The sequence below is a fragment of the Pyxicephalus adspersus genome, chromosome 1 (assembly GCF_032062135.1).
Source record: "Pyxicephalus adspersus chromosome 1, UCB_Pads_2.0, whole genome shotgun sequence".
Classification (NCBI taxonomy): domain Eukaryota; kingdom Metazoa; phylum Chordata; class Amphibia; order Anura; family Pyxicephalidae; genus Pyxicephalus; species Pyxicephalus adspersus.
Genome location: NC_092858.1, coordinates 40525865 through 40539618, shown reverse-complemented (window position 1 = coordinate 40539618; position 13754 = coordinate 40525865).

Sequence of the window (13754 nt, the reverse complement as noted above, 5' to 3'; positions counted from 1 at the left end):
ACAATTTTAAAACCACAGCATACTGTACTCCTCCTCTTCTATGCCTAATTACAACCAACCTTGTCAAATAATGCTGCTCAAAAACAGAAAATAGAGTGATCTAGAATAGGGTAGGGCTTTGTGGGTTTTGGATATTCTTCCATTTTAAACATTTGAGTTCAACTTGTCATCCAGAGTGTAGCTCTAAAAACCTCAATGTCCTTCTGGACTGACAGGGTCAACTGTGGTATGACTTGGCCTGCCCTTGTCTCTCAAAAAAAATGAAACTTTCAGCTTTCCTCAATGTACATTAAAAACTGCTTCTATGCAAACATTTCCTGCAGCTCTTTGATGTATTCACTTTAGATTGTTTTTTTTCTTAGCGCTGATTATACAAAGAACCACACTGCTTGTCTCTTTATTCCTTATCTAATCAGAAGACAATATGCAATGCTGTTTGGTTAAGACACCTTTATTAAAATTGGCAAGTGGAAAAAAACAGTTCTGTTTATTATAAAAGAGAGTATGGAAGATTGTGACCTGAGTGATCGATATCAGCAGAATTGAACAGATGGAAATATTTGTGTGTGTTGTGAGGACGGTGAGGAGGGAGGGTTGTTGTACCTCTGTCATTAGCATAATATGGTTATCATTGGAACAAGGGGACCTAAAGTATGCAAATCTTTAGACCGCTTGGGGAATGGTGAATATTGTTTGCATTAATCAGTATTAAATGTTCACCTTTGCAAACAAAGAAGGAAAAAATAGATCAAAATAGAATCTCAAAGGCATTGTGCTGAAATCCCCACTGTGTTCCCATCATTTAACACGATTGCACTTTGCACCACAAAAGAAGCACTACATTGTTTTTCCGCAAATTTCAAAAGCTTCAGAATCACAGAATTTAATACCAATATGTCTGTTTTTGATGCTTTCATTTTTTTGTTGGGATGAGGCATTTTTATTGTTATGGACTGAATGGTTTTTATCATATATTCTGTTTATACTTTCTTTAATAAATTACAGGCCTGGTGGTTGCAGAGAGGACAAATCTAGGTGATCCAGTGTAGAAGATAAACAGAACATATAACTTACTATGTCTACGTTAAACAGATTTTAGTTTATAATTTTATAATATAAGATTTTTTCAATGTCACCTTGATAATGTTTTTCTTCAAGTAAACAATCAAAAGAAAAAAATGTTTCTTTTAATTGCTCTCTATCAGCTTCCACAATATATTGTGGGGGTCTTTCAATGTTCCCTCTCTTAGTTTTCACCCAAGATTCATCCAACATTTACCAAAAATGTACATTAGATTCAAAATATTTGAACTAACTAGTACTCATGATTTATATATTTTTTAACTGAATCTGATTTTGGGTAAAAGTTGAGCCACTGCACATGAACATTCGTTTTTATTAGGAAAAGAATGATCCCCTTTATCTAATATTGTAGAGTCTAAGAATTGTTAAATGTTTTTTTTTTCAAAAAGCAAAGCAACTAAGCTGAGAATAAGATCAGACTGAGTAGCTTCTATCAGCCCACTATATACTCAAAATGTTTTTTGTCAGCCATGTCAAGTTGGCAACCAAAGTCCACACTATACATGAATGTTCAGATCGCTGCCAATAATGTATGCTACTCACTGGCAGCAAAAATCTCTAAATGAGCAATAGGGGGCATATATTTATAATGCTGTAAAGACAGTTTTTTTGAATTGTTAATTTAATTTTTTGGGCCTATTTTTAAAGAAGATATATGGCAATATCAAATTTTATATCATTTATTTACAAACATTAAAATACAAATATCAACATATTATTAGCATAACATATGGTTGCTCCTGACTGTTACTAAATAATTCATATAGTGTCCTCAGAAAATGCTCCCCATGTTTCTGGGCAAACACAATATTTTTGCCGCTTTTCACAGCCAAAAAAGCTGCTTTCTCAAGAATTGTGGAAGCAGCTGACCAAAACCCATACTCAAAGTATTGAATTAGGCAACCCAAACATGTAAACATGTTGTACACTAATCACAAGTATTTGTCTTGAATTCTCTCACATCACTTTCCAAATGGCCACTGCACACATTGGGCCTGATTTTTTAAAGTTCTCCCAGACTGGAGAGGATACACTTTCATCAGTGAATCTGGGTAATCTAGCAAAACTGGAATGGATCTGGTCCAGGTTTCTAAAAATTTGCAAATTACTTGAAGAAACTCATTCCGGGTTTGTGGGATCACCCAGATTCACTGATGAACGTGTATCCTCTCAAGCTTTAAAGAGCTTTAATGAATCATGCTCAATACGTATAAGGATGAATCTATCAAGAGGTGACCCCTTCTTTGAAGCCCTCCTTAGTGGATAGATTAAACATCTATATGTGTGCAGTAGCGGTGTGTGAGGGTTAACAGTTAAACAGTTATACATTATACACATTTTTGTTCTAGATCAAAGTGTTTTGTTGGCTACAATAAGAAACTATAATAGTACTGGGTCACTTGCTGAAATACATGTTGAAACACAAGCTTTGGTGTGCCAGTTCATGTCTGCATAGATTTTAAATGGCAGCAGAATTTAAAGGTTATCTGCCTTTTGGAGGGTTTATAACCCCTAATAAGTACATTGCAATGATACCAGTAACAAAGCCAGTAATTCATGTCATTGATACTTCCCTTTGATCAAGAAACAAATTTGATGTTTACTATAAAGTATGAGTGGTAGCATCCAGGCCGCTTTCTCCAGCAGGAAGTCACTTTCAAGAGAGATATTGGTTTCCATATCTTCCGCACCTAAACAGTGACCACTGGTTACCCAAGGGATGTATTGGGGATCTGACTAAACACCCTGGCGATATTCCCAAGTGTGGCTTGGGTTATTTTTTAGTACCAAAAGTGAAATTACAGGAGTCCTACCTTGTCCCCACATTCTCACGGCATCCTCCAGCGATGCCCGGCATTTGCTTCCCCTGGCGATGCCAGCCAGGCATCGGCAGGCTACACAGATGTCCCCCGGCATCTGCATAACCATTGTGCGAGCATTGGGGACGAGAGGCCAGGGGATGCAGATGCCAGCCGGGCCATGTGTGCGTACGGGTGGAGGGCAGGACCGTGTGGCTGGGAGGCAGGACAAGGAGGGAATATATACCGCTTATACATTTAAAAATACTTATTATTCATACTGCTAGGGAGGTAATGGTAGGAATCCATATTGTACATCTTTTTTAGATATCCTAAACAAAGTGAAGCAGTGAAGCAAATTTCTGATTCTCATTGAAGCCCAATTTAGATTTTCTGCATGTTTTGACTAGTGTAAATCAATATGCTCATCCCTAAACAAGATTTTACTAACCCCTCCCTTTTTAATTTTTGTAAGAGTCTAACATACAGTATATGATTTTACTGGTATATTTATTTACTAAGAGTGGCAAAGTTTCACTCCTTTAGAGGAATCCCAAAAAAATCATCACAAAAATGTATGATTTCGAACAATTATGTTTTACTATGCTTTTTCACAGTTTTAATGAATCTGAATGATTATATTTAGGTAAAAATAGCAATTAGTTGTTACGTTTTTTACCAAAAATAAAACTAAACACACTATATATTTAGGTGAAATATAAAAAAATGTAATTCACCAGTTTGCCAATTTGCATAATTTGCAGATGCATTTACTCTTTTTAGTCCTTAATTTAAAAGATTAGTTGGCAACCATAAGCTGTGTGTGTGGACAATTTAAGCTTGCCGTGAGCTGGAAAATTGTACGACTACATAAATCTTCCAGCAAAATGAAATGTATTATTAAAGAAGTACAATCTTGCAAAAAATTTGCGAATTCATTTATTATCTAGAACCAAGAAACTATAAAGCATTAGATTCTACAGTAAAAAATTAAATACCATACAAAAAGTTTCACAAAGCTTTACAACATCACTACTGTCTATTCAGATGGTTAGATCTGTTTCCCACTTACTTTTATGGATTCCAGTTTGGAGATTCATGTGAGTCTACACTTCAGAAAATTAAAGCAGAGCCTACAGGTGTACATATTTGTATAATAACAAGGGGACCTATCATTTCAGTAAAAATCATACAGCAAAATAGTTTGCAGTAACAAGGAAAAGAAAGCCTGGTAATCCTGCCAGAACTCATTATGGGCACATGCTCCCCAGAGATTGAGTGTGATGAAGAGAATTAGACGATACCCATGAATTAACTGGTGATGAAGTCTCAGAATAAACTCTGTTGCCATTTGGGTGGGAGAAAGTAACAGATAGTTGTGCCTGTTGTTGTTTTTTTGTAACAGTTTTATTGGCACGTATCTGTATATTTTGGAATATTTTTTATATGGTGTTTCATTGTTTCATTGTGTGTTGTTTCATTGGATTCCCCTTAAAAGGTAAATTTAAAAATAAAAATGTCTATGTAACTATTCACTTTTCAGCTCTTTTTACAACTATTACAGCTGATTCAAAAATGTATCAAAAAACATTTTGGTAACATTTTCTGTGGTTCAGTTTGTTGTTTTTTTTTTAACCATTTAGAGCTCTACCTGGCATTCCCTCAAACATTCCCTGGTGTTAATCAATTACTGCCATTGAAACAAATGTACCTGGAAGATTCCTACAAGGGAATATTTGGAGATGTCCGATTCCCTGTTTTATAAATAGAGCCCTTAATATATAACAATAAATTATATACACCAAAAAATATTTACTAGATATTTGCTATTTGTTAGCAAAGGGAAATCAACAAATAACATTTGTTATTGACAATAAATGAACATAATATAAAGTAACCTTTACCTAACAAAAAAAAGGGCAAATTCTAGGTTAGGAATTACCAGGTCCTCTATATCTTAAAAAAAGGAAACATTTTTTCCAAGGACAATGAGGAGCACATTTTGGACAACAAGTTTAATTGGTTTACAAGAGTAAATCTTGTAAATAAAATAATCTAATAAAAACAATGTAAAAGGCAACTTTGTAAACAAGAGTAGAATAAACATAGGGGGGACATAAATGGGGTATATTATGGGGCATATGGTATATAATTGCATATGACAATATTCTAAATTATGTTCTGAAACTCTAGTAACTTAACAGATACATATATTCTTTATTTGAATAGTTAATAGTATCTTCTTCCAGAAGGTGGGCTGCCTAGTGACATAAGACCCAGCACAATCCATCTGTATAGTGCTTCTGTCAATTGTGTCCTGACATGGTCAGAATTACACAGGAAGACATGAAACTGGCAGGATTACCAGTTATTTCTTAATAAATGAGACTGCTGTGACAAAAGTAGCAACAAGTTACAGATGCCTGTACTTTAAAGGAATGTAATAATGCAATAATATTTTTCTAGTTTTTTCATACAGAATAAATCCTTATTTTAAACAGATATAAATAGCATGTAGCTACTATTAATCATTTTTTTATTGGAGCTATCTAGTTTTTTGCATTTGACTTGATATAATTCTTTACAGTTCCTTGTACATCAGAACCTAGATTGGGAGAGGAAAAGACAACGCTGTGAGCCATACAGGTATGTTAGGATCCCTGACCTGTCATTGCTGCAGGGACTGCACACAGGTAAGTCTGTTTTTTCTCTTTCTCCCCAAACACTGCATATGGGTACAAATGCCTAAATGAGTGTTGTTTACACCAAAGAACAAAATGCTGGCATGTAAAGGAACTTGCTTTGTTTCCTATACAATAAATGTAAAGGGGGTATATTTTGGATGACTGCTATGTACAGGAGTGGGGATGAGTGAGGGAGAATATTAAGTTCGATCCCGCTGCGAATGTAAGTGAGAACGACCTTCTGATTCAACAAGAGGTCAAGCTCTCACTGAACATGAGGATTTCCAGGGCTGCATCATGCTGCCCTAGAAATCCTCTGCGATCCTCGGGCACTAGAGGTTAATTAACCTCTAGGGCCCCGGGGATCGCACACTCTTCTCAATGAATGCAGCCCCAGCACAGGAAAACCTCCTGACATTTTAATATAAGTAATTCTTACAAATGAAACATTTGTATCTGTAACAAATGTATCATTTGTAAGAGAAACTTATATTACAATGTCAGGAGGTTCTCCTTTGCAGGGCATCTTCTCAATGATTGCAGCTGTGGCTCCATTCATTGGAAAAAGTGTGCGATCCCCGGGGCACTAGAGGTTAATTAACCTCCAGTGCCGGGGATCGCACACTGTTCTCAATGAATGAGGCCACGGCCACATTCATTGAGAAGACCCCCGGGCACTAGAGGTCAATTAACCTCTAGTGATGGGTATCGCAAACAGGAGAATTCCCAGGGAATCCTATGAATCCCTTGTGAATCCTCCTGTTATAATTTCCTCAATCTTCCAATGGTTTCAATGGTTTGGAACGAAATATCGCGGAACCATAGGAAGTTCGACGAAATGTTCGCAAGAATGCCGGGGGCATTCTCACTCATCCCTATACAGGATGTAAACTAGTCAGTTTTCTTCATGTGCTGGCCTTTTGTCCCCTGGCTGCAATACAAACACATAATACTAAAAAGTGAAAGCACTTGCTGTGTATTATTATTTGAGATTTACTAACATCTCTGATCGTTTACTAACAATTTTGGAAAACTAATTGGTAATGATCATTTAAAATTAGATTTGCTTCCAATTAATCTAGAATAAAAAATGTAGCCACGTGTATCAGCTCTAAGGGAACACAAAAGGCAACAGTGATATGCAAAGGATTGTATTAAAAACAACTACAACCAAACAGAAATGACACATACCTGACTATAGTAAACAGAAATCTGGATAGTTCCTATCAATTATTTTATGTCACACATCATATCTCTTGACTGTTGTGCCCAACTAACCCATTCTAGATACCTGTGTTCGGAAATGAAAAATTGTTGGATTTCTATGATGGAGTAAACATGAGCTGCATGGGGCATATAAATGTCAACAACAGAAAAAAAAACTTACTTATTTAAAGCAATAGTTTTCAACTATTGAGTTCAACTTGTTCTGGTTTCTGTAGTTCTCTAGTTCTGTAGTTCTTCTAATTAACTGTTCATAGTGCATATAATGGAAAATGGATAAAACTTCATTTATTCAACATGAATAGTTTCTGGGCTAAGTGTGAATGTCTATTAAATGTATTCAAATACAGCTGTCATCTGTTAGTAATGGTCACTCATGAGCTTAAAAGCTTTCAAAAGCGCATCCAACTGTTTTATTTCCTGTTTTCCAGTTCTTGAAAATGTAAGAAATTTCTTAATCACCCAAATAAAGCTATAACCAGGGGAAGCGTGAAGTGGAAGGCATCTGAACTGCTAATAGGTGTAGTGAGATTCCAAACAATACTGACATTAAAGGAGAACATTTAGGGGAGAGAGGACATTAGAAATCGCTATACACAGATAATATCTTGCTCAATATCACAAGCCCATTAACTTTGCTGCTTTTCCTCTTAAAAGTGTTACATTTGTTTTGGAAGCAATTGCTTGTTTTGTGATGGATACAAAGATTCATTTATCTGCTACTTAATCTTTTGGAACCTAACAATTCTATCATATCTCACGCAATTTCAAGTTTATTCAGGAATGCCGAACAAAGTGCAATGTGCTGAGTATACCTGTGACTTTTTACAATCCAGGTCTACTGAAGAAAATATCAGGTGCAGAGAGCCTGTAGGCAATGCTGAGGACTAGTCCTTTTGCCCCTTCATATATGATTTTGGGCACGGGTCCAGATGCTATTTAAAGTTCAATTAAACTTTTTGTAGAAATTGGATAAATGTATTTGTATCAAGTCAAAAATGTGTTCAATGTCAGGTTGCTTTCTTTCTAAAGCAGCTATGACCACAGTAGTAAAGTCTGCTCCTGGCAGCAACTGAAGAGTGGAACCCCTGCTCTCTGTATGGAAGCAGTGGTGTTTAAGCAGGCGCCCAATGTGCCTCCAACTAAGTCTGGCCTAATGCTCTGGAATCAGCAATGGTCACACACCCTGCTGATTTGAGAACTCTGTCTCGAACATGTCAGGGAGTGTGCTGGACCATGCAGCATGTAACTACTTACTTAAGAAAACGGATTGCAAAAGTTTGAACATATTTTTGTTTTGTTGCACCGGAAATGTATTTAGCTGATTTAATTTGAATGTTTAATTGAGATTTAGGTTATAAGGGTTATAACTTTTTAAAGCCTTAAACAAGAGTGAACTATAACTATGTCTATATGAAGCAGAGCAGTATAAGGGCTTAAGCTGTCTTACATGTCCATCTCAATTTTAGTCTTATCCAGAATGTACCCATAGGAGGACCCTTCCATCTTGGCTACCTCTACCTACCTACCTGTTGTTGGCAATATCTGCATGTTTTTGGAAATGCCATTGGTAATATCTGCATGTGATTAGAATTTTCCTATCACTGTCAATGATAATGTCTTAAGTTTGGCTGCCTTTGTTTGCCTTTTTTGAGACTTATTTAATTTTGGATGCCTGCCAACTATGGGGTACACCCAGCATATCTATATTAGTCACATGTGGCCCCAAATCTCTGTCAGTCACAGGGTTGCCCATACTCCCCATCTTTGTCAATTCAAAACTGAGACACTGTGGGGGGGTCCCGGAAAGCTGTAAAATAATATGGAGGGTATTGAAAAGCTGCAACACTACTAGAGGCAATGGAACTTTTGACACTGTATTTTTTCCTGTGGCCTTGCCCATTTTTGGCCACATACACAACTTCCCTCACCTCCACATCCCACAAGGATTACTTGATTTTCTTTGCACCCCAAGTCCCATTCCTCCACCAATATTTTCTTTTTAAGCACCATTTTAGGGATAGGTCACAGTATGTATGTATTTTGGAAGTTAGACATCAGAGCTTTGTTGAAGAGTTTCTTTGCATGGAAACAGATTCCCTTGAAATAATTTGAGTCTGTATAAATAATATTTTATCCAAATAGAAAAATACTTTTATATAATGCCACAAAATATATATAGCTTGCAGCTTTTCTTTTTTCTTACAGCCTGTATAACCAGCAGTGTTTTATTGCATTTGGATTATGTTTTGCCTAATTGTTTCAGTAAGCCATAAAATATTTTTACTTGTTTTTGCACTGAATAACCTTTAGGGCTCTAAATTTATTTTAAAAGCATTGTATTTAGGCAGGAGGGTAAGTAAGGTTGTGTTAAATGAAACATGTATGGATATAAATATTCCATCTGTCATTGCTGGTATCTGCTGGAAATGCTGGTTACCTTGCTGTCCCCAGCTAATGCTTGAAACAGTGGGGTTGATTTACTAAAGGAATTTACGCTTATCACCTAGCAAAGTAAACCACCGCTCTACAGGGGGTATTTATCTTACTAAAGTAAATGCTGAGAAAAAAAAACACTTTGCAAATAATGCCCAATTACATGCAGGGAATTATAAAAATCATGATTTTGCATTGACATTATTGGGTGGCCAAAGACAACATAGCTTTACCTTATTCAGTTAGTTAAGTGAATCATCCCTTGCAGTGTAATTTCTTCGGGGCAGAGTCCTCTCCACCTGTATCACTGTCTGTACTAGTTTGTCATTTGCAACCCCTATTTAATGTACAGCGCTGCATAATATGTTGGCGCTATATAAATCCTGTTTATTAATAATAATAATAATAATAATAATACCTCTGGATATAAAAGAAGCAAATGAATGCAAAGCTGTAACCAATATTTTATCTTATACTATAAAAAATCTTGGGTTGGCTATGTCTCCTGCTCTTGATTTCCATTATTAGGCATCTGTGCAGTAAAGCCCTATAGGCTTATGTGGAGCTAGTAGAGAGCTCTATAGAAGTCCATGGGGCTTTACTGTGTAGGCACTGCTCAATGAAAAAATCATTGGGACCATTGTGATCACATATAATCACCGGGATCTTAGTGTGCATGAATGTTTGGAGGGGGAGGCCACTACTTTGGGTCAGGAGTGGGATGGAAACAGGAGAAGTGTACATTTGTATCCCAAGAGGAATGCTAAAATGAAGTAATAGAAGAATAATCAGAGTAACAGGGCTCATCAGGCTGTTAGTTTTCTGTCCAATCACAGTGTTAGGGTGTGGAGGGGACCAATAGGTGTTACTGAACTGGAGCATATAAAAAATGAGGTCTACTTACCTGACACACAAGGATATGTTGAGCTATGTAAGCTTTAGAACTGGATGGACAGAAATATAAATCCTTTGACAGATAAATCACTTAGGGATACATTTATCTTTGTATTTAACTGTTTTGCCCAAAGTTCAGCTTTTATATGCAATTCTAACCACTGGTCAGAAGAACAGTTACCAATGAAAAACCTAGATAAAAATCTAATTTGGGTGGTGTTCTCAGAAAATAATTGTTATTCTAAATGTATTAGGTCCAATTTAAATTCAGCTGTAGTTGAGCTGGAATAATGTTTCCCATGCGTCACTGTTAATAAGCAGTAACCTGCATTTGCCAGAAAATGTATTAGCATGCAGCTTCTTGGGAATGACAGCAATGAACGTGTTAAAATGAAGATGATACAAAGTGAGAGAGTGAGTTTGAAAGAGAGAGCAGATGAAAATGCTGCTTCTGACAGAAAATTGCCTTGGAGACTGGAAGAATGAAAAGAAAAACACAGATTCCATTCGTGCTCATTATACCTCAGAGTGCGGTCACTTTCTGCGGCCTATTTATTAGCCGATGGAAAACATGTTTAGGCACAGCCGATGAAACAAGGAAAGGGGGGTGGGGGTGCCGGGCCGACAACTTCTTATTACAATTTCTTCCTGAGTTTATTTTCTTTTTGTACCAATGAGTAATGACGTCTAACCAGATAGGGCTACAGTGGTTGAAAATAAATTTAATGTAAGGACAAATGTTTGGGGAAATCAAACAGGAGGTCCTCAGGTACACAAGAAAGAGGATGGGCAATGTTAACACTTTCATTACTATGACTTCTGTTTATAATTTAAGCAGCTTTTGTATAGTTTGCATTTTTCTGTAATTATAGTCTAATCAAAGCAACAGAAATAGGATTACAGTCAAACAGACATAGTACTACAGCTTCCATTTTTATAGTATTACCACCACTACTACAATCCCCCCCCCCCCTTGCAATAACACATAATTATTTACTCTTCTTCCCTGCACTAACTTAGGCTTCCTCACTTTGACAGACACTTCTTCACTCTTCCCTGTTGCAATATCTCATTCCTCATTTCCTTACCTGTCCCATTGCACCATTATCCACTTCTTCATTCTCCCCATCTGCACCCAGATAGAGTATATATTGCAAAGTCAGAGCCCATCTGTATGTCTAACCCCCTTATTTGTCCTTTTATGTCTCTTTTTGGGCTGATTTATTGGCTTCTATATAAAAGGTTATAATACACTAAAACTTTCATCACACCTCTAAATGATTGCATTTGTTATTTTGAAAAGCCAATTTAAAATGTAGTAGTGAAAAGGGGTACCTGTAGGGTAACCCAATAATATTTGGAATATTAATTCTTCCTTAACTCGGGGGATTGCCTACCAGCTAAAGTCCAAAAAAGTGAAACCACACTCCTGCTCAATATGCAACAAATGAGCTCCACAAATAACAATGGTTAGACCTATTCCTAATGAGGTACTCATGGTAAAAGGTTACACTTTAGCATAATATAGTGGTCCAACTGATATTTACAGCTGCACTAATAAAACCTCTGTATGTATCAGAATTCCGGTTATTTTTAGGGACTTTTAAGGGCTGCAAGAGCAATCTGACTGCAAGAGAAATCTGATTTACTAGTTGTATGTGTTCTTAAATAGAGTTTCTCTATCCAAGAACACAGGGGACTAGATGTGATGAATCGGGAACTTGTCCCCATTCAACCTCTAGGGCCCAGGGATCACCTGCAGTCACAGCTGTGAACACAAAGTTTCGACGGTCATGTGACCGTGGGAACTGAACTGCAGATGAACTCTGCAGTTCCACTAAGATACCCGGGGCACTACAAGTTAATCAACCTGTAGTGCCCTGTGGAGTGCGAAGATGATCACAAGTATCTCTTACGCTGTAACACACTTTCCAGCACAGTAATATGATTCATTTGTTACATTTTTCTCACAGTGGATAAAATAAAAATGTAAGAAATGCATAATAATATTACTGTGCTGGAAAGTGTGTTACAGAGTAAGAAATATCATGTAATTGTAGGATAACCTGTAAAAAAAAGATTAACACATTTTTTATCATTTTTTTATCTGAATTTTTGCCGTCAAATCTCGTTTTTTTTTCGGGTCGGGTCTATCCGAATTCGAACAGCCATATTTGGGTCGAATATAAAGACAACCCGAATTTGAACACCAACACTACTCGCCAGTACTGTGCAGACACATCAATGCCTGTCCTTTATATTTATTCTCTTATTGTAATACATTTGTAGAATAATTCAGCTTAATGCGCCTTTAAGTATGGCCACCTTGACAATATGTACTAAGAGTGTAACTTTTTCTAGACCAACAGAATAGGGTCAATAGTAAAGGGTCAATGGAGGTTAACACTCTCAAAGCTGCTAATACTGTATATATTCCTAGGTCACAAGCATAATGCACCCACACCATTTATAGGCCTAAGCCATCTGCAGAAGAGGTTATTACAAGACACATCTTTTCCTTATCCCTAGCCACACTCATCCCTAGATATAATATCATTTGTATCCTCACATTGATCCTCCAACTTTTTGATCTGAAGCAGATGACTGGTAAACACAATTCCTGCCCTTCCATCCATATGAACAGAACTACATGACCTTGACACGACTTTGAGCACCAAGCGTGCAGCACGCAGATGGATGGCAGATTGCTTTGTTTAAGTACAATTGCTTTTCTTTTCAGGAGGAGGCTGCTGGCTAAAAGAGGGAAAAAAAGAATAAAGAAAATCAAATGGCTAATACAGTGCTGCGTACAGCAAATCTAAGCCTGGGGGTTGGAAGATACAATTACCAATGTGACAAAGACACGATATAGGAAAGATGGAGAAGCTCTTAGGACTTTAAAGACCTTCCAAAATAGGCCACTCCATAATTGTCCCATGAAAGCATGGATGTGTGCCCAATTCTATGTTTATCACTGATTTCCTTTTCAGGCTAGCAGCTAAATGATATCACAAATGATGCAAAGGAAGACAGAGGCGCGATAGAATGCACCAAACAAATGAAAGACAAATTGACACATAAACAGAGGGAGGAAATACACTCTCAATATGAAGATGTGAATGTTTTGGTAAGGGATACACTTTGGAAGGTTTAATGGTAATATTCCAAACAGAGATGAGGAGAAAAATTATATTGATGAGCTAGAAATAAGCTAAAGAAAAAGAACATAATACATAATTAGTCAGGATCATATAGACATTTGAAGAAGGGGACCTCTGTGAGGCTAAGGTATTTACAATTTTATTTTATAATGTTTTTTAACAAATAGTCTTGGAGCAGGGAATAGAGGCTGTTCACTTTGAAAAGAGAACGTTCACTCATCTTTTTATATATGGTGAACTAAAATGGCACCTTTTTTTAGATTTCCTTTCACGTGATTGGCACTTCTTTGAAAACATTCACTAAGCCTAATGAATGATCAGTAGGACCACCACTAATATAGGAACCAAGGCATATCACCAAAGAGGTGCACATATTTTGCAGAGCCCAGGCCTATTCACAGCCCTTATAGGCAGTGCTTTGCCATGATGGTCAATGAGAACTTTACCTCCACCTTTATTAGGGATAATTTTAG